Raw genomic sequence first — 27573 nt, 5'->3', positions numbered from 1 at the left:
GGGACAAAATTCTCAGAACACAAACTCTGCTTAGGTTTAGGGACGTAAGTATGGCAGGACCGATCTACAGACCGTGAGGCGCTCTCTTCAGGATATGAAAAAAGGGCGTCTGTGAGGCAATTGCTCAGGCTTTTGTCTCTGGATTTCATGTGAAGGATGGCCGTGGAATGTAGCGGTGGCCTAATGGGCCATGGATTAGTCTCCCTCTCTGAGGATTTGTCCTAATCCCAAGAGTTTGGGTACATTCTGTGGGATGGGAGGAGTCCTTTCTGGTTTTTTGTTTTGTTTTGTTTTGTTTTGTTTTTTCAATGTTAGATCTCCCACCAAAAGATGGATTCCAGAGCAGAGCCCTGGGGATGGGCGATTGGACAACCCAACATCAGGCTAAGATTGGGGGCCTTGGGTCATGGCAAGCCCCATATGCCAGCTCTTGGTCCAGCCACTGAGAGGCCTTCCTTGAGGACAGGGCTCATGATGAGGGTCTCAAAGCATGTTTATATCCAATGTGGCCCTCAGCATGGGCGTGGCCTCATGGACCACGCTGGTTTCTCCTACACTGAACGTTGGACAACATGCCAACCACAAGGTTTCTGACGATGGGGAAGAAGGAGTTCTGATTTCGGCATCACGTCCACCCCTGGGCAGTGATTGGAGATAAGATCTAGGTTCTGAAGTCTGAAAACCGAATTGGGAAGAGATGACGACCTGAGACCCTAGTGGGTCCAATGAGCTCAGTGTGCAGCCAGCTCTCTGGGTGGTGGTCGGGAGGTCCAGGCTCAGTCTATGTAAAACAGTGCATTAGTGCACATGGTAGACTGTATCATTGGAGTACAGTTGAGTGGAATGCAGTATGATCCTCATTTGGGGATTCAGGGTATCCCCATAGGGCAAGGTTTTACTTCTGAAGGACAGACAGAATGCTGCATTGTTGCTCAGTATTCTCAAACTGGAGGGCTTGTGGGGCAGGAGTGTGAGGATGGAAGTCTGAGAACACAAACTAGCCTTCGGTTTCGGGGCTAGGGCATGGCAGGCACACTCTGCAGAGCTGATAGGAGAACTTGTGCACCTGAAATCAGGGTGAGGATCAGACATTGGACAGGTTAGAATTTCTGTCCATGATGTCCCCTATGAAGGGGGATCGTCTTATGAAGCCATGGGTGTTTTCCCACTATAGAAGATGTAAGATGCTCCAAACCACAAGGATTCCTTCTGGGAGACAGTCGAGACCTGTTGGATGGCTACAGGATATCCCAAATGGAACGACTCCAGAGTAGGGTTCTAGGGATGGATACCTTGGCAGCCCACATCCCATTCCAGTTGTCTCCTAGTGACAAGGCAGGTTCGATCTGCTGGCTCTGGGAAAACAACCGAGAGGGCTGAGTTGAAATAGACTCTCATGAGGATGGGTAATAATATGGGTTTGTGTTCATGGAGACATAGGAAAGGGGTTGTGGCTATGGGGCTTCGAAGAATTCTCCTAACCAGAGGTTTTGACACACCTCTGAGGAGCAATTTTCCCATGAGGAGAGGATATTTATTCTGATTTGTGGCTGAAGAAACCCCCATATGCTGATATTGGAAATCAGGCCTCTGAGGAGAGATGCCTGGAAACCAAAACAATATATCTTATTAGGGCCTAGGGCCCTGTCCGGTTCAATCAGATTCTCTGGAGACATCTGTCTATGGTCTGACTCGAGGTAGTTGCTCAGGTTTTGTCAGATCGCCCTGTTTGTCCCGGGCAGCCTACTATATTGCCATGGCCTCGGGGACATTAGAGGTTTCTCCTAATCTATATGGCTGTGGCCAAAGTAATGGGTAGAATTCCCTTCGAGAGGGTAGGCAGAGTCCTGAGGTGTGGCTCTAGGGTCCCCAGTCTGGAGCGTGTGTGGGCCAAGGCTGTGGGGACAGAAGTCTGAAAACACATACTTGGCTTAGGTTTAGGGATGTAGTTATGGCAGGCCTGATATACAGACTGTGAGAACTCTTCGGAATATGAACAAAGGGTGAGTGGCAGGCGCTTGATAAGGCTTTTGTGTCTGGATTTTGTGTCAACAATGGCCCTGGAATGTCTGAGTGGCCTCATGGTCGATGGATGGGACTCCTTCTCTGGGAATTTGACATGATCTCAAGAGTTTGGGTACATTCTGTGGGTTGGGAGTCCTTTCTGTTTTTATACCTCATGTGTCCCACCAAAGGAGGGATTGCAGAGCTAGCTCTTCAGAGGGATAACTGGACAACCCGAATTCTGGTTAAGATTGGGGGCCCAGGGGCATGGCAAGCCCCATATGCGGGCTCTTGGTCCAGCCATTAAGAGGCCCTCCTTGAGTATAGGGCTCATGCTGAGGTGCACGATGCATGTTTGTGCCCAACACGGTCCTCAACATGGGTGGGGCCTCATGGGCCACGTTGGTTTCTTCTACACTAAACGGTGAAAAACTTGCGAACCACAAGATTTCTGGCCATGGGGAAGGAGGAGTTCTGATTTTGGCATCATGTTCACCCCTGCGCAGTGACTGGAGTTAAGGTCTAGGCTCTGAAGCCTGAAAACCGAGGTTGGAAAGTGATGAAGACCTAAGGCCATGGTATGTCCAATGTGATCAGTGTGCGGCCAGCTGTCTGGTTATCAGTCGGGAGGTCAGGGCTCCGGCGGTGTCAGACAGGGCATTAGTGCCCAGGGTAGACTGTATAATTGGAGTGCAGTCGAGTGGCGTGCAGGTTGATCCTCATTTGGGGTTTCTGGGTAGCTCCATAGGGCAAAGTTTTTCTTCATGAGGGCAGACACAGTGCATCATTGTGTCTCCAGAATTCCCAAAGTAGAGTACTTGTGGGCTAGGAGTGTGAAGACAGAAGTCTGAGAATACAAGCTAGGCTTTGGTTTCGGGGTAAGGGCACCACAGGCACACTCTTCAGATCTTAATCGAGATCTCATGCACCTGAAGCCAGGCGAGGATCAGACGATGGCTCTGGTTGGAGTTTCTGTCCATGACAGCCCCGTCATGAAAGGGAGGGTCTCAGGAGGCCATGGAAGTTTTCCTTTGATGGGAGTTGTGAGATGCTCCAAACTTCAAATATTCCTTCTGTGGGACACTCGAGACCTGTTGGATGGCTCCCGGACATCCCATATGGAACGACTCTAGAGCAGGTTACTAAGGTTGGATGCCTGGGCAACCCGCCTCCCATTCCAGTTGACTCCTGTTGTCTCTGGGGGAGCAACCGAGGGGGTTGAGTTGAAATGGACTCTCCTGAGGATGGGTCATAGTGTGCGTTTGTGTCAATGGAAACCTTGGAATGGAGCAGTGGATCCGTGGCCCTGAAGGATTCTCCTAACTGGAGGTTTTGACAGAGCTCCCAAGAGTACGTTTCCTATGTGGAAACGAGATTTTTCTGATGAATGCCTCAGGAATACCCCATATGCTGGTGTTGGAGACCAGGCCTCTGAGGGGAGATGCCTGGATACAAAAGCAATTGATCAGATTAGGGCTTAGGTGTCTGTCTGGTTCAATTTTCTTCTCTGGGGATATCTGTCTATGGGTCTGAGGGGAGGTAATTTCTCTGCTTGTGTCACATCGCCCCTGTTTGTCCTGGGCTGCCTACACTATTGGGATGGCCTCAGGAACATTGGAAGTTTCTCCTAATCTGTAGGGTTGTGGCCAATGTAATGGGCAGAATTCCCTTGGAGAGGGAAAACACAGTTCTAAAATGTGGCTCCAGGGGCCTCAGCCTAGAGGCCGTAGAATATCGGGGAGTCCTCTTGGGCCATGGACGAGTCTTCCTCTCTGTGGATTTGGTCGGATCCCAGGAGTTTTGGGTCAATCTGGGGGATGGGAGGACTCCTTTCTCTTTTGTTACCTCAGGTGTCCCACCAAAAGAAGGATTCCAGAACAGATCACTGGGGAGGGGCGATTGGAAAACCCGAACTCCTGTTAAGAATGGGGGCCTAGGGGAATGAACGCCTCATATGTGGGCTCTTGGTCCAGCCACCGAGAGGCCTTACTTGAGGACAGGGCACATGCTGAGGGTCACAATGCGCATTTGTGCCCAATGCGGCTGGCAAGCATGGGTGGGGCTTCATGGGCAACTCTGGTTTCTCCTACACTGAACGTTGGACAACATGCCAACCTCAAGGTTTCTGGCCATGAGGAAGGAGGAGTTCTGAATTCTGCATCAGTTTCAACCCTGGGCAGTGGATGGTGATAAGGTCTAGGTTTGGAAGCCTAAAACCCAAGGTTGGAAAGAGATGACAACCTAAGGCCATGGCGGGTCCGATATCCTCAGTATGGGCCTAGCAGTCTGGGTGTGGATTCGGAGGTCCGGGCTCAGACTGTATCAGACAGGGCATTTGTGCTCAGTGTAGGCTCTATAATGGGAGTACAGTTAAGTGGCCTGCAGGTTGATCCTCACTTGGGGTTTATGGGTAGCCCCATAAAGCAACGTTTTTCTTCTGGAGGGCAGGGAAAGTACTGCATTCTGTTTCTGAAATTCTCTAACTGAGGGCTGTGGGCCAGAAGTGTGAGGACTGAAGTCTGAGAACACAATCTAGGCTTAGGTCTCGGGGCGAGGGCACAGGAGGCACACTCTGCAGAGCTGAATCGAGATCTCATTCATCTCAAGTCAGGGCAAGGATCAGATGTTGGCTCAGATTCGAGTTTCTGTCCATGATGACCCCTTCTTTGAGGTTGTTGGGCATCACGCATCCATGGGGGTTTTCCATTATGTGAGTTGTGAGATGCTCCAAATGGCAAGGATTCCTTCTTTGGGCCAGTCGAGACCTGTTGGATGGCTCCCGGATGTCCCATATAAAACAACTCCAGATGAGGGTTCTAAGGATGGTTTCCTGGGCAGCCCGCCTCGAATTCCAATTGTCTCCAACGACAAGGCAGGTTCCATCTGCTGGCTCTAGGGAAGCAACCAAGGGGCCTGAGTTGGAATGGACTTTCCTGTGGATGGGTCATAATGTGGTTTTGTGTCCATGGAGACCTTGGAATGTGGCATTGGCACCAGGGCCCTGAAGGATTGCCCTAATTGGAAGTTTTGATACAGCTCCAAAGAGCAAGTTTTTCATGTGGGGACAAGATTTGTTCTGATTGGTGCCTCAGGAAACCCCCATATCATGGTATTGGAAACCAGGCCTTTGGGGAGAGTGGCATGGGAACCAAAGCAATGGATCCGATTAGGGCCTAGGGGCCTGTCCAGTTAATGTTCTTCTCTGGGGACATCTGTCTCCAGGTCTGAGTGGAAGTAGTTGCTCAGCTGGTGGCAGATCACCTCTGTTTGTCCCGAGGGTCCTACACTATTGGGATGGCCACAGGGACTTTGGAGGTTTCTCCTAACCTGTAGGGTTGTGGCCAATTCAAAGGGCAGAATCCCCTTGGTGAGGACAGACAGAATTCTTAGGTGTGGCCTTAGGGGCCCAAGCATGGAGGGTTTGTGGGCCAGTGCTTTGGGGATAGAAGTATAAAAACGCAAAATCGGCTTAGGGTTGGGCACGAAGGTATGGTCGGCCTGAAATACAGACTGTTAGGGGAACTCTTTGGGATATGAAGAAAGGGTGAGTGTAAGGCACTGGCTCAGGCTTTTGTCTTTGCATTTTGTGTCACTGATGGCCGTGCAATGTCAAGGTGGCCTCATGGGCCATGGACGAGTCTTTCTGTCTGGGGATTTGGCCTGATTCCAAAAGTTTGGGGTCATTCTGTGGGATGGGAGGAGTCCTTTCTGTTTCTTTTACCTCAGGTGTCCCACCAAAGAGGGAGTCCAGAGCAGAACCCTGGGGAGGGGCGATTCGAGAACCAGAACTCTGGTTAAGAATGGGGGCCTAGGGGCATGAACACCCCATTTGCGGGCTCTTTGTCCAGCCACTGAGAGGCCTTACTTGAGGACAGGGCACACGTTGAGGGTCACAATGAGTCTTTGTGCACAACGCGGCCAACAAGCATTGGCGGGGCCGCCAGGGCAATGCTGGTTTTTTCTTCACTGAACATTGAACAGGCCAACCACAAGGTTTCCAGTCATGGGGTAGGAGGAGTTGTGATTTCTGCATCACGTTCACCCCTGGGCAGTGAATGGGCATAAGGTCTAGGTTTTGAAGCCTGAAAACCACGATTGGGAAGAGATGACAGGCTAAGGACATGACGGGTCCAAAGTGCTTAGTGTGCAGCCAGCTGTCTAGGTGTCAATTTGGAGGTCCGGGCTCAGGCTGTGTCACAGAGGGCATTAGTGCTCAGGGTAGGCTGTATAATGGGGGTATAGTCAAGTGGCCTGCAAGTTGATCCTCATTTGGGGTTTCTGGGTAGCCCCGTAGTGCAACGTTTTTCTTCTGGAGGGCAGGCAGAGTGCCGCACTGTAGGACTAAATTCCCAAACTGGAGGGTTGAGGGCTAGGTGTGTGAGGTCATAAATCTGACAACACAAGCTAGGCTTAGGTTTCGGGGCGAGGGCACAGCAGGAAAACTCTGCAGAGCTGAATCAAGATCTCGGGCATCTGAATTCAGTGCGAGGATCAGATGTTGGCTCACGTAGGAGTTTCTGTCCATGATGGCCCCTTCATGAAGGGGTGGCGGGCATCGGGGCCATGTGGGTTTTCCCATGATGAGAGTTGTGAGATGTTCCAAACAGCAAAGATTCCTTCTGCGGGACAGTCGAAACCTGTTAGATTGCCCTGGGATGTCCCATATAAAATGACTCTGGAGCAGGGTTCTAAGGATGGATGCCTGGGCAGCATGCTCACATTCCAATTGTCTCCTAACAACAAGGCAGTTTCGATCTGCTGGCTCTGGGGGAGTAACCAAGGGGGCTGAGTTGAAATGGACTCTCCTGCAGATGAGTAATAATCTGGATTTGTGTCCATGGAGACCTTGTAATGGGGCGGTGGCACCGGGGCCCTGAAGGATTGCTCTAATCAGAAGTTTTGATACAGCTCCAAAGAGCAAGTTTCCCATGTGGGGACGAGATTTGTTGTGATTGGTGCCTCAGAAAACCCCATATGGTGGTATTGGAAACCAGACCTCTGGGGAGAGATGCCTGGAAAACAAGGCAATGGATCTTATTAGTGTCTAGGGGCCCCTCCGGTTAATGTTCTTCTCTGGGGTCATCTGTCTCCAGGTCTAAGTGGAGGTAGTTGCTCGGCTGGTGGCAGATCGCCCCTATTTGTCCCAGGGTGTCAACACTATTGGGATGGCAACAGGGACTTTGGAAGTTTCTCCTAACCTGTAGGGTGGTGGTCAATGTATTGGCAGCATTCCCTTGGAGAGGGCAGGCACAGTCCTGAGGTGTGGCTCCAGGGGCCCAAGCATGGAGGGTTTGTGGGCCGGGGCTTTGGGGACAGAAGTCTGAAAACACAAACTCGGCTTAGGTTTGGTGACAAATGCATGGCTGGCCCGAAATAAAGACCTTGTGGAGAACTCTTCGGGGTATGAAGAAAGGGCGAGTGTGAGGCACTTGCTCAGGATTTTGTCTCTGGATTTAGAGTAAAAGATAGCAGGGGAATGTCAGGGTGGCCTCATGGGCCATGGACAAGTCTCCCTTTTTGGGGTTTGGCCCAATCCCAAGATTTTGGGCTCATTCTGTGGGATGGGAGGAATGCTTTCTGTTTTTGATTGTTTGTTTGTTTTGTTTTGTTTTTGTTTTAACCTAAGGTGTCCCACCAAAAGAGGGATTCCAGAGCAGAGCCAGAATGCTTTTTGTTTTTGTTTGTTTGTTTGTTTTGTTTTGTTTTGTTTTTGTTTTTGTTTTAACCTAAGGTGTCCCACCAAAAGAGGGATTCCAGAGCAGAGGAGGGGGACTGGAAAGCTCGACCTCTAGTTAAGACTGGGGGCTTTGGGGCATGGCAATCCACATATGCGGGCTCTTGTTCCAGCTACTGAGAGGACTTACTTGAGAACACGGCTCACTCTTAGGGTCACAATGCATGTTTGTGCCCAATGTGGCCTTCAAGCATGGACAGGTCCTCATGGTCCACGCTGTTTTCTCCTACACTGTACGTTGGACAACATTCCAACCACAAGATTTCTTTCCATGGGGAAGGAGGAGTTCTGATTTCTGCATCACGTTCACCCCTGGGAAGTGATTGGAGATAAGGTCTAGGTTCTGAAGCCTGAAAACCGAGGGTGGGAAGAGATGACAACGTAAGGCCATGGCTGGTGCCATGTGCTCAGTGTGCGGCCACCTGTCTTGGTATCGGTCAGGAGGTCTGGGCTCAGGCTGTGTCAGACAGGGCATTTGTGCCCAGGGTCGGCTGTATAATTGAGGTACAGTTGAGTGGCCTGCAGGTTGATTCTCATTTGGGGTTTCTGGGTAGGCCCATAAGGCAACGTTTTTCTTCTTGAGGTCAGGCAGATTGCTGAATTGTGTCTCAGAATTCCCAAATTTGAGGGCTTTTAGGACAGGAGTGTGAGGACGAAAATCTGAGAGCAAAAGCTAGTCTTAGGTTTCAGGGAGAGGGAAGGGCAGGCACACTCTGCAGAGCTGAATTGAGATCTCGTGCATCTGAAGTCAGGATGAGGATCAGACGTTGGCTCACATTGAAGTTTCTTTCTGGCTCTGCTCTGGAATCCCTCTTTTGGTGGGACACCTTAGGTTAAAACAAAAACAAAAACAAAACAAAACAAACAAACAATCAAAAACAGAAAGCATGGCCCCTTCATGAATAGGGGGCATCAGGAGTCCACAGAGGTTTTTCCATGAGGGGAATTGTGAGATGTTCCAATCTGCAAGGATTCCAGCTGTGGTACATGAGACCTGTTGGATGGCTCCAGGACATCCCATAGGAAACGACTCCAGAGCAGGGCTCTAAGGATGGATGTCTGGGCAGATCGTCTCGCATTCTAATTGTCTTCTAGCAAAAGACGGGTTCTATCTGCTGGCTCTGGGGAAGCAACCGAGGGTGCTGCGATGAAATGGACTCTCCTGCAGATGAGTAATATTGTGAGTTTCTGTCTATGGAGACCATAAAATGGGGCGGTAGCACCGGGGCCCTGAAGGATTCTCCTAACCGGAAGTTTTGACACAGTTCCACAGAGCATGTTGAACATATAGAGATGACATTTGTTCTGATAGGTGCCTCAGGAAACCCCATATGCTTGTATTGGAAACCAGGCCTCTGGGGTGAGATAACTGGAAACCAAAGCAATGGATCCGATTAGGGCCTAGGGGCCTGTCTGGTTCAATGTTTTTTCTCTGGTGATAGCTGCCTATGTGTCTGAGTGGAGGTAGTTGTTCAGCTGATGGCAGATCGCCCCTGTTTGTCCAGGACGACCTACACCATTGGGATAACTTCAGGGATTTTGGAGGTTCCTATAATTTGTATGGTTTTGGCCAATAGAATGGGCAGAATTCCCTTAGAGAGGGCAGGCACAGTCCTGAGTTGGGCTCTAGGGGCCCCAGCCTGGAGGGCGTGTGGGCCAGGGCTGTAGGGACAGAAGTCTGAAAATACAAACTCGGAATAGGTTTGGGGAGCTAGGTTAGGCAGGACCGATATACAGATTGTGAGGAGAACTCTTTGGGATATGAACAGAGAGCGAGTGTAAGGCACTTGCTGAGGCTTTTTTCTGGATTTTGTGTCAACGATGGCCATGGAATGTTAGGGTGGCCTCATGGGAAATGGACGTGTATCCCTCTCTAGAAATTTGGCCGTATCCCAAGTGTTTGGCTTCATTCTGTGGGATGGGATAAGTCCTTTCTGTTTTTATACCTCAGGTGTCCCACCAAAAGGGGGATTCCAGAGCATAGGATAGGTAGGTGCGACTGGACAATCTGAGTTCTGGTTAATAATGGGGGCCTAGGGGCATGGCAACCCCCATATATGGACTCTTGGTCCAGCCACTGAGAGGCCTCACTTGAGGACAGAGTTCATGCTGAGGGTCACAATGTGTGTTTGTGCCAAACACGGCCTTCAAGCATTGGCAGGGCCTCATGGGCCACGCTGGTTTCTCCTACACTGAACGTTGGACAACATGCCAACCATAAGCTTTCTTGCCATGGAGAAGGAGGAGTTCTGATTTCTGCATCACATTCATCCTTGGGCAGTGATGGGAGATAAAGTCTAGGATCTGAAGCCTGAAAACTGAGGTTGGGAAGAGATGACGAACTAAGGCCATGGAGGGTTTAATGTGCTCAGTGTGTGGCTAGCTATCTGGGTGTCGGTCAGGAGGCTGGGCTCAAGCTGTGTCAGACAGGTCATTAATGCCCAGGGTAGACTGTATAATTAGGGTACAATCGAGTGGCATGCAAGTTGATCCTCATTTGGGGTTTCTGGGTAGCCCCATAAAGCAAAGTTTTTTCTTCTGGAGGGCAGGCAGAGTGCTGCATTGTGGCTCCGGAATTGCCAAACAGGAGGGCTTGTGGGCCAGGAGTGTGTGGACGGAAGTCTGAGAACACAAGCTAGGCTTAGGTTTCCAGACGAGGGCACGGCAGACACACCCTGCAGAGCTGAATCGAGATCATGTGCATCTCAAGTGAGGGCGAGGACCAGATGTTGGATCAGGTTGGAGTTTCTGTCCATCGTGGTCCCTTCATTAAGGGGGTCCATGACGAGGCCTTGAAGTTTTTCCTTCTATGGGAGTTGTGGGAAGATCCAAACTGTGAAGATTCCTTCTGCAGGAAAATTGAGACCTGTTGGATGGCTCCAGGACGTCCCATATGGAATGACTCCAGAGCAGGGTTCTAAGGATGGATGGCTGGGCAGCCTGCCTAGCATTCCAATTTTATCCTCTTGATAAGACATGTTCTATCTGCTGGCTCTTGGGGAGCAGTCAAGGGGGCTGAGTTGAAATGGACTCTCCTGCCGATGGCTCATTATGTGGGTTTGTGTTCATGGAGACCTTGGAATGGAACAGTGGCACCAGAGCACTGAAGGATTATCCTAACTGGAAGTTTTGATACAGTTCCAAAGAGCAAGTTTCCCATGTGGAGATGAGATTTGTTCTAATTGGTGCCTCAGGAAACCCGCATATGCTGGTATTGGAAACCAAGCCTCTGGGAGAGATTCCTGGAAACCAAAGCAATGGATCAGATTAGGGCCTAGGGACCTGTCCAGTTCAATCTATTTCTCTGGAAATCTGTCTCCTGTCTGAGTGGAGGTAGTTGCTCCACTGGTGTCAGATCGCCCCTGTTTCTCCAGGGCGGCCTACATTATTGTGATTGCCTCGGGGACTCTGGAGGTTTTTCCTAATCTTTAGGGTTGTAGCCAAAGTAATGGGCAGAATTCCCTTGGAGAGGGCAGGCACAGTCCTGAGTTGTTGCTCCAGGGGCCCCAGCCTGGAAGCTGTGTGGGCCATAGCTGTGGGGACAGAAGTCTGAAAACACAAACTCGGCTTAGGTTTGGGGAGCTAGGTTAGGCAGGCCCGATCTAAGATCGTGAGGAGAACTCTTTGGGATATGAAGAAAAAGCAAGTGTGAGGCACTGGTTCAGGCTTTTGTCTATGGATTTTGTGTCACTGATAGCCGTTGAATGTCCAGGTGGCTTCATTGGCTATGGATGAGTATCCCTTTCTGTGGATTTAGTCTGATCCCAAGAGTTTGCAGTCATTCTTGGGGTTGTCAGGAGTCCTTTCTGTTATTACCTCAAGGTGCCACCAAAAGACGATTCCAGAGGAGAGCCCTGGGGAGTGGCGACTGGACAACCCGACCTCTGGTTAAGAATGGGGGCCTAGGGTCGTGGCAAGCCCCATATGCTGGCTCATGGTCCAGCCACTGAGTGGCCTTACTTGAGGAAACGGCTCATGATGAGTGTCACAATGCGAGTTTATGTCCAACCTGACCCTCAAGCTTGGGTGGGTCTCATGGGCCACACTGGTTTCTCCTACTCTGAATGTTCTACAACATGCCAACTACATGGTTTCTTGCCATGCAGAATGAGGAGTTCTGATTTCTGCATCACTTTCAGTCCTGGGCAGTGATTGGAGAGAAGATCTAGGTTCTGAAACCTGAAAGCTGAGGTTGGGAATAGAGGACGAGCTAAGGCCATGACGGGTCCAATGTGCTCAGTGTGTGGCTAGCTGTCTGGGTGTTGGTCGGGAGGTCCGGACTCAGGTTTGTCCGACAGGGCATGATTGCCCATCATAGACTGTATAATTGGGGTACTGTTGAGTGGCGTGTATGTAGGATGATCCTCATTTCGGGTTTCTGGGCAGCCCCATAGGGCAACGTTTTTCTTCTGGAGGGCATGCAGAAAGACGCATTGTGGCTCTGGAATTCCCAAACTGGGGGGCTTGGGGGATAGGAGTGTGAGGACAGAAGTATGATAACACAAGCTAGGCTTAGGTTTCGGGGCGAAGGCACAGCAGGCACACTCTGCAGAGCTGAATAGAGATCTCGAGCATCTGAACTCAGGGCGAGGATCAGTCTTTGGCACAGGTTGGAGTTTCTGTCCATGATGGCCCCTTCATGAAGGGGGACCGTCTCAAGAGGTCATGTAGGTATTCCTACAATGGGAGTTGTGACATGCTCCAAACCGCGGATTTCTTCGGTAGGACCCTCAAGAACTGTTGGATGGCTTCCAGAGGTCACATACAGAATGACTCCAGAGCAGGATTCTAAGGATAGGTGTGTGGTGTGCCCGCCTCACATTCCAATTATTTCCTAGTGACAAGGGAGGTTTGATCTTATGGCTCTGGGGGATGAACCGAGGGGGTTCAGTTGAAATGGACTCTCCTGAGGATGGGTCATATTGTGCATTTGTGTTCATGGAGACCTTGGAATGGGTCAGTGGATCCAGGCGCTGAAGAATTCTCATAACCATAGGTTGTGACAGAGCTCCAAAGAGTACATTTCCAAAGTGGAGACGAGATTTGTTCTGATGAGTGTCTCAGGAATCCCCCATTTGCTGGTATTGGAAACCAGGCCTCTGAGGAGAGATGTCTGGAAACCAAAGCAATGGATCCAATAGGGCCTAGTGGCCTGTCTGGTTCAATCTGATTCTCTGGGGACATCAGTCTACAGGACTTATTGGAGGTAGTTGCTCAGCTTGTGTCACATAGCCCTTGTTTGTCAGATTGCCCTGTTTGTCCCGGGTGGCCTACACTATTGGGATGGCCTTGGGGCCTTTGAAGGTTTCTTCTAATCTGTATTTTTGTGGCCAATGGAATGGGCAGAATTTCCCTTGGAGAGATCAGGCACAGTCCTGAGGTGTGGCTCCAGGGGCCTTAGCCTGGAGGGTGTGTGTGCTAGGGCTGTGGGGATAGAAGTCTGAAAACACAACCTCGGCTTAGGTTTCAGGTCATAGGTATGGCAGGACTGATCTATAGACCATGAGGAGAACTCTTCAGGATATGAACAAAGGGCGAGTGTGAGGCGCTTGCTCAGGCTTTTGTCTCTGGATTTTGTGTCATCGATGTTCATGGAATGTTGGGGTGGCCTCATGGGCCATGGACAAGTCTCCCTTTCTGGGGATTTTACTCGATCCCAAGTGTTCATTCTGTTCAATGGGAAGAGTCCTTTCTGTTTTATTTTTACCTCAGGTGTCCCACCAAAAGAGGGATTCCAGAGCAGAGCCCTGGGGAAGGACGACTGGACAACCTGAAATCTGGTTAAGATTGGGGGTCTAGGGCATGGCAATCCCCATCCGTGGGACATTGGTCGAGCCACTGAGAGGTCTTACTTGAGGAGAGGGCTCAAACTGAGGGTTCCAATGCTTGTTTGTGCCCAACACAGTCCACAAACATGGGTGGGGAATCATGGGCCATGCAGGTTTCTACTAAACTGAACTTTGGACAGCATGCCACCCACAAGGTTTCTGGCCATGGGGTTGGAGGAATTCTGATTTCTGCATCACGTTCACCACTGGGCACTGATTGGAGATAAGGTCTAAGTTCTGAAGCCTGAAAACCGAGGTTGGAAAGAGATGATGACCTAAGGCCATGGCGGGTCCAATATGCTCAGTGTGTGGTCAGCTGTCTGGGTGTTGGTCAAGGGTTCCGGGCACAGGCTGTGTCATACAGTGTATTAGTGCCCAGGTTAGATTATATAATTTGTCTACAGTCGAGTGCCGTGTAGGTTTATCCTCATTTAAGGTGTCTGGGAAGCTCCATAGGGCAACATTTTTCTTCTGGAACGCAGGCAGAGTGCTGCATTGTGGGTCCGGAATTGCCAAACTTGAGGGCTTGGGGGCCAGGAATGTGAGGACGGAAGTCTGAGAACACAAGCTAGATTTAGGTTTCAGGGCGAGGGCCTGGCAGGCACCCTCTGCAGATCTGAATCGAGATCTTGTGCATCTAAAGTTAGGGCGAGGATCAGACATTGGCTCAGGTTGGAGTTTCTGTCCATGATGGCCCCTTCATGAAGGAGGAAGTATCTCAAGGCCATGGTGGTTTTCCCACGTTGGGAGTTGTGGGATGCTCCAAACTGCAAGGATTCATCATATGGGACAATTGAGACCTTTTGGACAGCTCCAGGACGTCCCATATGGAATGACTCCAGAGCACCGTTTTTAGGATGGATGCCTGCTCTCTGGGTGGCTGACACAAGGTCGAGTCTCAGTCTCTGTCAGACACAGTACTAGTGGCCAGGGCAGCCTAAAAAACGGGGTTTAATCGAGGGCCGAGCAGACTGATCCTCATGTGGTGTTTCTGGGCAGACTCACCAGGCATGTCTTATTTTTAATGGGAGGGCAGTATGCTGCGTTGTGGCTCCAGAATTCGCCATCAAGGGGGCTTGGGAATCGGTAGGATGAGGATGGAATTATAAACAAAAGCTACTGCTCAATTCAATGCAAAGCAGAAAGCAGTTCAGATGTGCAGTGGCTTAATCAAGATATCCAGCACCTGAGTAAGGAAGAATCAGATGTTTGTTCACACTGGAGATAGTGTCTATGATGAGCGACAAATGGAGGGATGGCATCAAGAGGCCATGGAGATTTTCCCATGCTGAGGATTGTGAGATGCTCCAAACAGAAAGGTTTCCTTCTACTGGACAGGTGGAGTCTCGTTTGTTTGCTCCAGGGTCCACCATGTGGAAAGTTTGGGTAACAGAGCTCTCCCGCATGGATGCTTGGAAAGCACACCTCCATTGACCATAGCAGGGCAGGAGCATGGCAGGTTCGTTGTGGTGGCTCTGTGGCGAAGTACCAAGGCCTTGAGTTGACATGGAATCTCTTGCAGATGGGCCACAATGCTGGTTTGTTACCATGGAGATCTTAGAATGTACTCGTGTCTAAGGTAACGTGCAGGATTCTCCTACCCTGAGGGTTTGGCACAGGTCTGAGACACGGTTTCCTTCTGGGGACAGGACATGTTCTGTTGTGTGGCTCAGGGACCACAGGTTGTATGGCCTGCACAGACCTGTGTAGTGGCTCCAGAGACCCCACCCTGGAGGGCGTATGAGCCATGGTTTTGGGAGAAAAATCTGCAAACCCAAATTTAGGTTAGATTTAGTGGCGAGGTGCATAGACCTAGAGGGCAGCTCCTCGGGAACTGTAATTAGGGTGACTGGAAGGCAGTAGCACAGTCTTTTCTATCTAGATTATGTGACCAGGATGGCCTCTGAATGCAGGTTTGGTCTCACTGGTCCATGGGAGACATTTCCTCTCTAAGGATGCTCAGCGTGGGAAATCCTCCATGGCCACTTGACGCCACCCCTCCATATGTCGGTCATCATAGAAAATCCAGTGTGAGCAAATAACTGATATATGCCCTTACTCATGTGCTGGACATCTCAAGCCACAGCACAATGGAACTTCTTACTGCTTCACACTAAATTTAACCGCAGTTTGTGTTTACAAATTCTTCCTCACCCTACTGGTCCCCAAGGCCTCTTGAAAGGGAATTATAAAGCCACAACACAGCATTCTCCCTTCCCCATGGAAAGAAGAAGTGCCTGATGAGGCTGCCAAGAATCCCCACATAAGGATCAATCTGCTCATACCTTGAGGGAACACCGATTTAATAGCGGCCCTGGCCACTAGTGCTGTGTCTGATGGAGCCTGAGCCCCGATCTAGTGTCAGCCACCCAGAGAGCGGGACCCATATGTAGCATGTGGGACGGGCCATAGACCTACTCTGTCATCTCTACCAATCCTTGGTATTCTGGCATCTGTCCCCAGACTTTTGCTTGAATCCCTGCCAATGGGGGGACCTGAAGCACAATAGAGTACTCCTTCTTACCCAAGGCAGGAATACCTGGCTGTTGGGATGGGTGTCCAACCCTCAAAGTGGAGCCAGCTGCATGGCCAATGAGACCACGCCCACTCCTTAGGGCCACCCTGGGCAAAACAGCCATTGTGAACCTAAGCCTGAGCAAGCTTTCAAAAGCCCTCTCAGTTGCACCACCAGTATCCCGCATTGGAGACCTGCTACGACCCTAGGCCCAAATCCTTACCCTCAGTGGGATTTTCCATGTGATCAGACTCAAAGCATGTTTCTGGAATCCCTGTATCGGGACACACCTAAGATGGAAACAGCACTCTTCCCTTTACAGAAAAAAGCCAACAAACGATGGCAAGCCACCAGGATCCTTAGAGAGGAAATGTCTCCCATGCACCTGTGAGACCACATCTGCATTCTGAGGCAATCCTGGACAAACAATCCAGATAGAAAAACCTTGCTATGGCCTTCCCGTCACCCTCATTACAGTTCTTGACAAGCTGCCATCCAGGTCTACGCATTGGGCCTGCGTTCACCATGTCACTAACCCAAATCCGAATTTGTGTTTACAGACTTCTCTCCTAAACCATGGCTCACATGCCCTCAAGAATAGGGTCTCTGGATCCACATCACAGGACTATGCCTGTCATCCCCAAGAAAATTGTGCCCGTCACAGTGGACAAAACCTTCCAGATTAGGAGAAACCTGCAAGGCCCCTGAGCCCACTGAATATTGTTGGCCAATATGGGCCCAAATGCGCTGTCTGAAACACCCTGATCACTTATATCCACACAGACAGCCACGGCAATGGTCCTGAGTCAGAAGATTGAACGTGACATGCCTGTAGGACCTCACTGGAACCCTAGATTAGGTTTTCAAGCATTAGTACTCAGAGGCCTGTTTTGGAATACCACCTTATGATACAACAGGTGGTCTCTGAGCCACACAACAGAACATCTCCTGTCCCCAGAAGGAAAGTGTGAGCGTCGACCTTTGCCAAACCTTCAGGGTAGAAAAATCCTGCATGGCACCTTAGCCACCAGCACATTCTAAGATCTCCCTGGTAACAAACCAGCATTGTGACCCATCTGCAGTATATTTCATGTCAACTCAAGGCCTTGGACCTTCGCCCCAGAGCCACTGGAAGGAACCTGCCATGTTCCTCAGCTGCAATGGTCAATGGAGGTGTGCTTTCCAGGCATCCATGCGGAAGAGCTCTGCTACCCAAACTTTCCACATGGTGGACACTGGAGCAAACAAACCAGGCTGCACCTGTTCTGTAGAAGGAAATCTTGCTGTTTGGAGCATCTCACAAGACTCAGCGTGGAAAATCTTCCATGCACTCTTGACGCCACCCCTCCATTTGACTGTCATCATACACAAAAACTCCAGTGTGAGCAAACATCTGACATCACCCCTAACTCAGTTGCTGAATATCTCGAATAAGCCGCTGCACTTTGGAACTGCCATCTGCTTGGCACTGAATTGAACCGTAGCTTGTGTTTGCAATTCCATCCTCACCCTATTGGTCTTCAAGTCCTGGTGAAAGGGAATTCTCGAGCCACAACCCACCATTCTGCCTTCACCATAGTAAAATGAGGTGCCTGGTCAGTCTGCCCAGGTACCCCACTTGAGTACCAATCTGCTCGACCCTCAAGGGTACCCCAATTTATAGGCTGCCCTGGCCACTAGAACTGTGTCTGGAAGAGCCTGAGCCCCAACCTAGTGTCATCCACGAAGATAGCGGGTCCCATATGCAGCATGTGAGACCAGCCATGACCCAAGTCCGTCAGCTCTACCCATCCTTGGTATTCAGGCATCTGTCCACAGACCTTTGCTGGAATCATTGACAATACGGAAACCTAAAGCAGAATAGGGAACTCCTCCTTCACCATGGCAGGAATCCTGACAGTTGGGATGGCTGTCCAATCCTCAAAGTGGGAGTAAACTGCATAGCCAATGAGACCACGCCCACTCCTAAGGGCCACCCTGGGCAAAAACAGGCATTTTGACCCTCAGCCCGAGCATGCTTTCAAACAAGCCCTCTCAGTTGCACCACCAGGATCCCACATTGCAGGTCTCATTCGCCCCTAGGCCTAAATCCTAACCCTTGGTGGGATTTTCCAGGTGCCCAGACCTAGAATCCCTCTCTAGAATCCTCGTTTGGGGCACCACTAAGTTGGAAAACCGCATGGTTCCCTTCCCCGAAAAAGCCACCAAACTATGGGGATCCTTGTTATGCAGGCACAACACGCATCCATCCTTCGAATCGTGCTCTGGAGTCATTCCGTATGGGAACTCCCGAAGCCATCCAACAGTTCTCGAGGGTCCTACAGAAGGAATCCTTGGGGTTTGGAACATCTCACAATTCCCATTGTGGGAATACCTACATGGTCTCTTGTGAACCTCCCCCTTCATGAAGAGGCCATCCTGGACAAGAACTCCAACCTGAGCCAAAGACTGATCCACGCCCTGAGTTCAGATGCATGAGATCTTGATTAAGTTCTCAGAGTGTGCCTGCCATGCCTTCACCCCGAAACCTAAGCCTAATTTGTGTTCTCAGGCTTCCATCTACACACTCCTGGCCCAGAAGCCTTCCAGTTTGGGAATTCCGGAGCCACAATGCAGCACTCTGCCTGCCCCTCAGAAGAAAAATATTGCCCTATGGGCCTACCCAGAAACCCCAAATGTGGATCAACCTACATGCGACTCGACTGTACCCCAATTATACAGTCTACGCTGGGCACTAATTCCCTGTCTGACACAACCTGAGTCTGGACTTCCCAACCTAACCCCAGACAGCTGGCCACACACTGAGCACATCGGACCAGACCATGGCCTTATGTCATCATCTCTTCCCAACCTCGGTTTTCAGGCTTCAGAACCTATACCTTATCTCCAATCACTTCCCAGGGTTGAACATGATGCAGAAATCAGAACTCCTCCTTCCTCATGGCAAAAAACCATGTGGTTGGCATGTTGTTGAATGTTCAGAGTAGGAGAATCCAGCGTGGCCCATGAGGCCCCACCCATGCTTGAGGGCCAGGTAAGGCACAAACTCACATTGTGACACTCAGTGTGAGCCCTGTCGTCAAGTAAGGCCTCACAGTGGCTGGAAGAGAAGCCAGCATATGGGGCTTGCCATGTCCCTAGGCCACCATTCTAAACCAGAGGTCGGGTTGTCCAGTCGCCCATCCCCAGGGCTCTCCTCTGGAATCCGTCTTTTGTTGGGACACTTGAGGTAAAACAAACAAACAAACAAACAAAAACCAGAAAGGACTCCTCCCATCCTAAAGAATGACCCCTAACTCTTGGGATCAGTCCAAATCGCCAGAGAGGGATACACGTCCATGGCCAATGAAGCTACCCCAACATTCAATGGCTATTGTTGATACAAAATCCAGACAAAAGCCTCAGCAAGCGCCTCACACTCGCTCTTTCTTCATATCCCGAATAGTTCTCCTCAAGATCTGTAGATCGGGCCTGGCATACCTCCGTCCTCAAACCTAATCCGAGTTTGTGTTTTCAGGCTTCTTCTGTCACCGCAACCCTGGCCCACACACCCTCCAGGCTGGGGTCTCTGGAGCCAGAACTCAGAACTGTGCATGCCTGCTCCAATGGAATTCTGCCTATTCCATTGGCCACAACTGTACAAATTAGAGGAACCTCCAAAATCCCCAAAGTTATTCCAATGGTGTAGGTTGCCTGGGACAAACAGGGGTGATCTGCCACCAGCTGAACAACTACCTCCACTCAGATCCATAGGCAGATATCCCCAGAGAAAAATATTGAACCAGACATGCCCCTAGGCCCTAATCAGATCCATTCCTTTGGTTTCCAGTCATCTCCCCCCAGAGGCCTGTTTTCCAATACCAGCATTTGTGGTTTCCTGAGGCACCAATCAGAGCAAATGTCGTCTTCACAAGTTAAACGTGCTCTTTGGAGCTGTGTCAAAACCTCCAGTTAGGAGAATCCTTCAGGGCCCCAGTGCCACCGCCCAATTCCAAGGTCTCCATGGACACAAACCCACATTATGACCCATCCACAGGAGAGTCCATTTCGACTCAGCCCCCTCGCTTGCTCCCCCAGACACAGCAGATCGAAAATATCTTTTTGCTAGGAGACTACTGGAATGGAAGGCGTTCTGCCCAGGCATCCATCCTTAGCACACTGCTCTGGAGTCATTTCCTATGGGACATCGTGGAGCCATCCAACAGTTCTCAATTGTACCACAGAAGGAACCTTTGCGGTTTGGAGCATCTCACAATAACCATCATGATAAAACCTCAATGGCCTCCTGATGACACCTCCCCATGAAGGAGCCATCATGGACAGAAACTCTAACGTGAGCCAAAGTCTGATTATCGCCCTGACATCAGATGCACGAGTTTAATTTAGCTCTGCAGAGTGTGCCTGCCCTGCCCTCGCCCTGAAACCTAAGACTAGCTTTTGCTCTCAGATTTTCATCCTCACACTCTTGGCCAAAATGCCTTACACTTTGGGAATTCTGGAGACACAATGCGGCACTCTGCCTGCCCTCTAGAAGAAAAAACGTCACCCTATGGGGCTACCCAGAAAACTCAAATGAGGATCAACCTGCAGGCCACTCAACTGTACCCCAATTATACAGCCTACACTGGACAATGATGTCCTGTCTGACACAGCCTGAGCCCAGACCTCCCGACAGACACCCAGACATCTGGCCGCACACTGAGTACATGGCACCCATCATGTCCTTAGGTCATCAGCTCTTCCCAACCTCAGTATTCATTCTTCAGAATCTAAATCACTGCCCAGTGGAGAACCTGATGCAGAAATCAGAACTCCTCCTTCCCCATGGCAAGAAATCTTGTGGTTGGCATGTTGTCCAACGTTCAGTGTAGGAGAAAACAGCATGGACCATAAGGACCCACCCATGCTTGAGAGCCGTGTTGGGCACAAACACGCATTGTGACCCTAAGAGTGAGCCCTGTCCTCAAGTAAGTCCACTCAGTGACTTGAACAAGAGCCCACATGTGGGGCTTGCCATTCCCCAAGGCCCTAAGTCTTAACCAGAGGTTGAGTTTTCCAGTCACCCCTCCCCAAGTCTCTGCTCTGGAATCCCTCTTTTGGTGGGACACCTTAGGTAAAAAAAAAAAAAAAAAAAAAAAAAAAAACACACACACACACACACACAAAAAGCAAAACAAAAATCAGAAAGCATTCCTCCCATCCCACAGAATGACCACAGTATCTTGGGATTGGGCCAAATCCCCACAGAGGGAGACCCTTCAATGGCCCTTGAGGCTACCTCAACATTCCATGGCAATTTTTGACACTAAATCCAGAGACTAAAGCCTTAGCAAGTGCCTCACACTTGCCCTTTCTTCCTATCATGAAGAGTTCTCCTCTTGGTCTGTATTTCAGGCCGTCCATACCTTTGTCCCCAACCCTAAGACGAGTTTGTGTTTTCAGACTTCTGTCCCCACAGTCCTGGCCCACACACCCTCCAGGCTGGGGCCCCTGGAGTCACACCTCAGGACTGTGCCTGCTCCCTCCAAGGGAATTCTGCTCATTCCATTGGACACAACCTGACAGATTAGGAGAAACCTCCAAAGTCCCCAAGATCATCCCAACACGTTCGGGTGCCTAGGACAAACAGGGGAGATCTGTCCCAAGCTGCACAACTACCTCCACTCAGACCCGTAGACAGATATCCCCAGAGAAGAAGATTGAACCGGACAGGCACCCACGCCCTAATCGGATCCATTGCTTTTGGTCCCAGGCATCTCTACTCAGAGGTCTGGTTTCCAATACCAGCATATCTGGGTTCCTAGAGTTTCAATAAGAACAAATCTCGTCTCCACATGGGAAACATGCTCTTTGGAGCTGTGTCAAAACCTCCAGTTAGGAGAAACGTTCAGGGTCCTGGTACCACTCTCCCATTCCATGGTCTCCATGGACTCAAACCAACATTTTGACCCATCCTCAGAAGAGCCCATTTCAACTCACCTCCCTCGGTTGCTACTCCAGAGCCAGCAGATCAAATGTGTATTGATTCTAGGAGACAATTGGAATGTGAGGCTGGCTGCCCAGGCATCCATCCTTAGAACCCTGCTCTGGAGAACTTCCTTATGGGACATCCTGGAGCCATCCAACAGGTCTTAATTGTCCCGCAGAAGGAATCCTTGCGGTTTGGAGCATCTCACAACTCCCATTGTGGGAAAACCTCCATGGCCTCGTAATGCACCCCCCCTACATGAAGGAGCCAACATGGACAGAAACTCCAACCTAAGCCAACATCTGATTCTCGCCCTGACGTCAGATGCATGAGATCTCGATTCAGCTATGCAGAGTGTGCCTGCCGTGCCCTTGCCCGAAACCTAAGCCTAGCTTGTGTTCTCAGACTTCCATCCTCACTCTCCTGGCCCACAAGCCCTCCAGTTTGGGAATTCCGGAGCCACAATGCAGCACTCTGCCTTCCCTCCTGAAGAAAAACTTTGCCCTATGCTGCCAATAAGAAAACCCAAATGATTATCTAATGCAAGCCACTTGACTATAAAGCAATTATCCAGTCTACCCTGTGTACTAATGACCTGTATGGCATAGCCTGAGACCAGACATCCCAAACGACGCCCAGACAGCTGGCCCCAAACTGAATGCATCGGACCCACAATGGCCTCGTGTCGTCATATCTTTTCAACCTCAGTTTTCAGTCTTCAGAACCTAGACCTTATCTCCAGTCACTGCCCAGGGGTAAACATGATGAAAAATCAGAATTCCTCCTTCTCTATGGCAAGAAACTTGTGGTTGGCATGTTGTCCAATGTTCAGTGTAGGTAAAACTTCATGGTCCGAGACGCCATGCCAGTGCTTGAGGGCCGCCTTGGGCACACACACGCATTGTGACCCTGAGCGTGAGTCCCGTATTCAAGTAACGCCTCTCAGCGGCTGGACCAAGAGCCCGCATGTGGGGCTTGCCATACACATAGGTCCCCAGGCCTTAGCAGAGGGCAGGTATTGCAGTTGTCAGTACTCACTGCTCTGCTCTAAAATCCCTCTATTGGGAGGACACCTGAGGCAGAATACAGGACTCCTCCCTTCACACAGTATGACCCCATACTCTGGGGAGCTGGCCAAATCACCAGAGAGAGAATACTCTTCCTCGGCCCATGAGGCCACTGTTACATTAAACGGCCATCGTGGACACAACATCAAGAGAAAAAAGCCTGAGCGAATGCCTCCCAGTCGCCCTCATTTCATATGCCGAGGATATCCACTAACGGAATGTAGATCAGGCCTACCATAACCTCGGCAACAAATCTAAGCCTTGTTTGTGTTTTGGTACGTCTGTCCCCACAGCCCTGGCATACACAGCCTCCAGGCTGGGGCCTCTAGAGCCACACCACAGGACTGTGCCTGTTCTCTCCTAGGAAACTGTGCCCATTCCATTGGCCACAACTCTTCAGAATAGGAGAAACCTCAAGGTCCCCGAGGACATCCCACTACTGTAAGCCACCCTGGACACACAGGGGCATTCTTACACAAGCTGAGCAACTACCCCCATGCAGACATGCAGACAGATGTCTGCGGAGACAGGAGATTGAACCAGGCAGGTCTCTAGGCTCTAATCTGAACTCTTGCTTTGGTTTCCACGTGTCACTCCTCAGAGGCCTGGGTTCGAAGACCAGGATATGGGGCTCTCTTGAGCACCAAACAGAACACCTCTCATGTCCACATGGGAAGCTTCCTTGTTGGAGCTGTGTCAAACCCTTCAGGTTGGATAATCCTGCAAAGACCCTGAGCCACCACCACATTCCAAGGTCTCCATGGCCACCAACCCATATTATGACCCATCCTTAGGAGAGTCCATTACCACTCAGCCTTCTGGGTAGCTCGCCCAAGATCTCGCAGATTTAGTCTGCCTTATCCCGACCAGTCAACGGGAATGTGAGGTGGTGTTTCCAGGTATCCATGCTTAGACAACTGCTCTCCAGTCTTTCCGTATGGGGCATCCTGGAACCATCCAATAGGACTAGACTCTCTTGCAGAAGGAAACCTTGAGGTTTGGAGCAGCTCACATCTCCCAGCGTAGGGAAACGTGTCTGGCCTCATGATGGTCCCACCCCCTTCAGGAGGGGGCCAACAAGGACACAAACTCCAGCCTGAGGCAACATCTGATACTCGCCCTGACCTCAGATGATGAAGAACTCGATTGAGCCTCTGCAGAGGGGGCCTGCCATGCCCTCGGCCCCAAACCTCTCGCTAGCTTGTGTTTTCAGACTTCCTTACTCACACTCCTGGCAAACAAGCCGTCCAGACTGGGAATTCCAGAACCACAACACAGCGCTCTGCCTGTCCACCAGAAGAAAAACGTTGCCCTATGGGGCTCTCCAGAAACCCCAAACGAGGATCAACCTGCTTGGGCCTCGACCGCACCCCAATTGGATAGGATGCCCTGGGCACTAATGCTCCGTCTGACACAGCCTGAGGCCAGACATCCCGACAGACAAGGAGACAGCTGGCCTCACACTCAGCACATCGGACACGCCAGGGCCTAAGGCCATCATCTATTCCCAACCTGGGTTTTCAGACATATGAACTTAGACATTATATCAAATCCCCGCACAGGTGGGTACCTGAAGCACAAATGACAACTCCTCATTCCCCATGGCTGGAAAGCTTGCTGTTGGCATGGAGTCACACCTTCAGGATAGGAGAAACCTTCATAACTCCTGAGGCTACGCCCAAACATGAGTACCGACTTGGGCACAGACTCGCATTGTGACCCTCAGCGTGAGCCCCATGTCGAAGTAAGGCCTTTCAGAGCCTGTACGAGAGCCCACATATGGGGCTTGCCAAGTCCCTATGTTCCCAATCCTCACCAGAGTTTGCGTTTTCCAATCACGTGTACCTGGGACTCTGCTCTGGAATCCCTCTCTTGGAGAGACACCTGAGCCAGAAAACAGGACTCCAACTTTCCCACATAATGACCCCAACTCTTGGGAGCTGGGCCATATCCCCAGAGAGGGAGACTCTTCCATAGCCCCTGAGGCCACCCTACAATCCAAGGCTATCCTGGACGCAACATCCAGAGACAAAAGCCTGAGGGACCGCCTCCCACTCGCCCTTCTTACAATGGCCGAGAAGCTCCCCTCACGGCCTGTAGATCTGGCCTGCCATGCCCCTAGTGCCAAACCTAACCCGAGTTTCTGTTTTCAGACTTCTGTGCTCACTGCACGGACCCACATACCCTCCAGGCTAGGGCCTAAGGAGCCACACCGAAGGACTGCTCCTGTCCTCTCCAAGGAAACTGTGCCCAATACATTGGCCACAACCCTACAGATTAGGAGAAATCCCCAAGGCCCCCGAGGCCATCCCGATAGTTTAGGCTGCCCTGGACGAAGATGGGCACTCTGACACCAGCTGAGAAACTATCTCCACTTAGATACTCAGACTGTGTCCCCAGAGACAGAAGATTGAAATGGACAGGCCCCTAGGCCCTAATCTGAACCCTAGCTTTGGTTTCCAGGGATCTCTCCACAGTGGACTGGTTTCAAAGACCAGCACCTGGGGCTTTTCTGAGGCACCAAAAAGAACCTCTCTTTTCTCCACATGGGGAGCTTTCTTATTGGAGTTGTATCAAACCATTCAGGCAGGCATATTCTGCAGGGCCCCTGAGCCACCAGCACATTCCAAGCTAAGTTGTCTCCATGGACACAAATCCACATTTTGACCCATTCTCAGAAGAGTCCATTTCAACTTAGCCCCCTCGGTAGCTCGCCCGAGAGCCAGCAGTTCAAACATGTCTTGTCGCAAATAGCCAATGGGAATGTGAGGTATGCTGTACAGGCATCCATGCTTCGAACCCTGCTCTCCATTCCTTCCGTATGGGACGTCCTGGAGCCATTCAACATTACTCAACTGTCCTGCAGAAGGAAACCTTGTGGTTTGGAGCAACTCACAAACTCAGCATGGGAAAACCTCCTTAGCCTAATGAGGCCCCCGCTTCATGAAGGGGCCATGATGAACAAAAACTCCAGCCTCAGCCAACGTTTGATCCTAATCCTGACTTCAGATGCAGGAGATCTCAAATCAGCCTCTGCAGAGTGTGCATGCCTTGCTCTTGACCCCAAACCTCACACTAGCTTGTGTTTTCAGACTTCTGTCCTCACACTCCTGGCCCACAAGCCCTCCTGACTGGGAATACTGGGGCCCAAATGAACCACTATGCCTGCTCACTAGAAGATATACATTGTCTATGGCCTTTCCCAGAGACCCAAAAGGAGGATCGACCTGCTCGGCCCTCGGCAACACCCGAATTGAATAGGCTACCCTAAGCACTAATGCTCTGTCTTACATAGCCTGAGCCCAGACCTTATGACAGACATTGAGACAGCTGGCCGCACACCCAGCACCTTAGACCCACCATGGTCTTAGGACATTCATCCATTCACATTGACCTGCATATCTTCTGCAAGGATGCCTGGAAATCACAGCCCGAATGACCATTGCAGCTGAACAATATGGCAGGTACCTTCTGTTGCTCTGGGGCGAAGTACCAAGGCCTTGAGTTGACATTGAATCTCTTGCAGATGGATTACAATGCTGGTTTGTTACCAGGGAGATTAAGCCAGCGCCCACTTTGAGGTTGGACACCCATCCCAAGAGTTAGGATTCCTGCCATGGAAAAGGTGGAGTTCTCTGTTGTGCTTCAGGTTCCCCCATTGGCAGGGATTCCAGCAAAGGTCTGAGGACCGATGCCTGAATACCAAGGATGAATAGAGATGATGGAGTTAGTCCATGTTCAGTCCACATGCTAGATATGGGTCCCGCTCTCTGGGTTGCTGACATTAGGTCGGGGCTCAGGCTCTGAAAGACACTGTATGAGAGGCCAGGGCAGCCTATAAATCTGGGTTCCCTCGAGGGCCTCGCAGATTGATCCTCATGTGGGTTTTCTGGGCAGACTCACCGGGAACTTCTTCTGTGGGGCAGGCAGAATGCTGTGTTGTGGCTCAAAAATTCCTTATCAAGTGGGCTTGGCGACAAGGAGGGTGAGGATGGAATTGTAAACACAAGCTATGGTTCAATTCAGTGACAAGCAGAAGGCAGTTCCAGTGTGCAGCAGCTGATTTGAGATATCCAGCACCTGAGTAAGGGTGGATGTCATATGTTTGCTCACACTGGAGTCTGTGTCTATGATGACTGCCAATTGGAGGGGGGGCATCATGAGGACATGGAGGATTTCCCACCCTGGGGCTTGTGAGATGCTCCAAACAGCAAGATTTCCTTCTATTGAACAGGGGGAGTCTGGTTTGTTTGTTCCGCCATATGGAAAGTTTGTGTAGCAGAGCTCTCTCTCGTGGATGTCTGGAATGCAGAACTCCATTGACCATTGTAGATGAGGAACATGACAGGGTCGATCTGGTGCCTCTGGGGCTAAGTTCCAAGCGGCCTGAGTTGACATGGAGTTCCATGCTGTTGGATCACAATGCTGGTTGTTATCCAGGGAGACGTTAGAATGTT

This window comes from Neovison vison, chromosome 2 (assembly GCF_020171115.1).
Source record: "Neovison vison isolate M4711 chromosome 2, ASM_NN_V1, whole genome shotgun sequence".
Taxonomy (NCBI): domain Eukaryota; kingdom Metazoa; phylum Chordata; class Mammalia; order Carnivora; family Mustelidae; genus Neogale; species Neogale vison.
The sequence above is the reverse complement of the archived record's forward strand: the minus strand, read 5'-3'. Positions refer to the sequence as shown.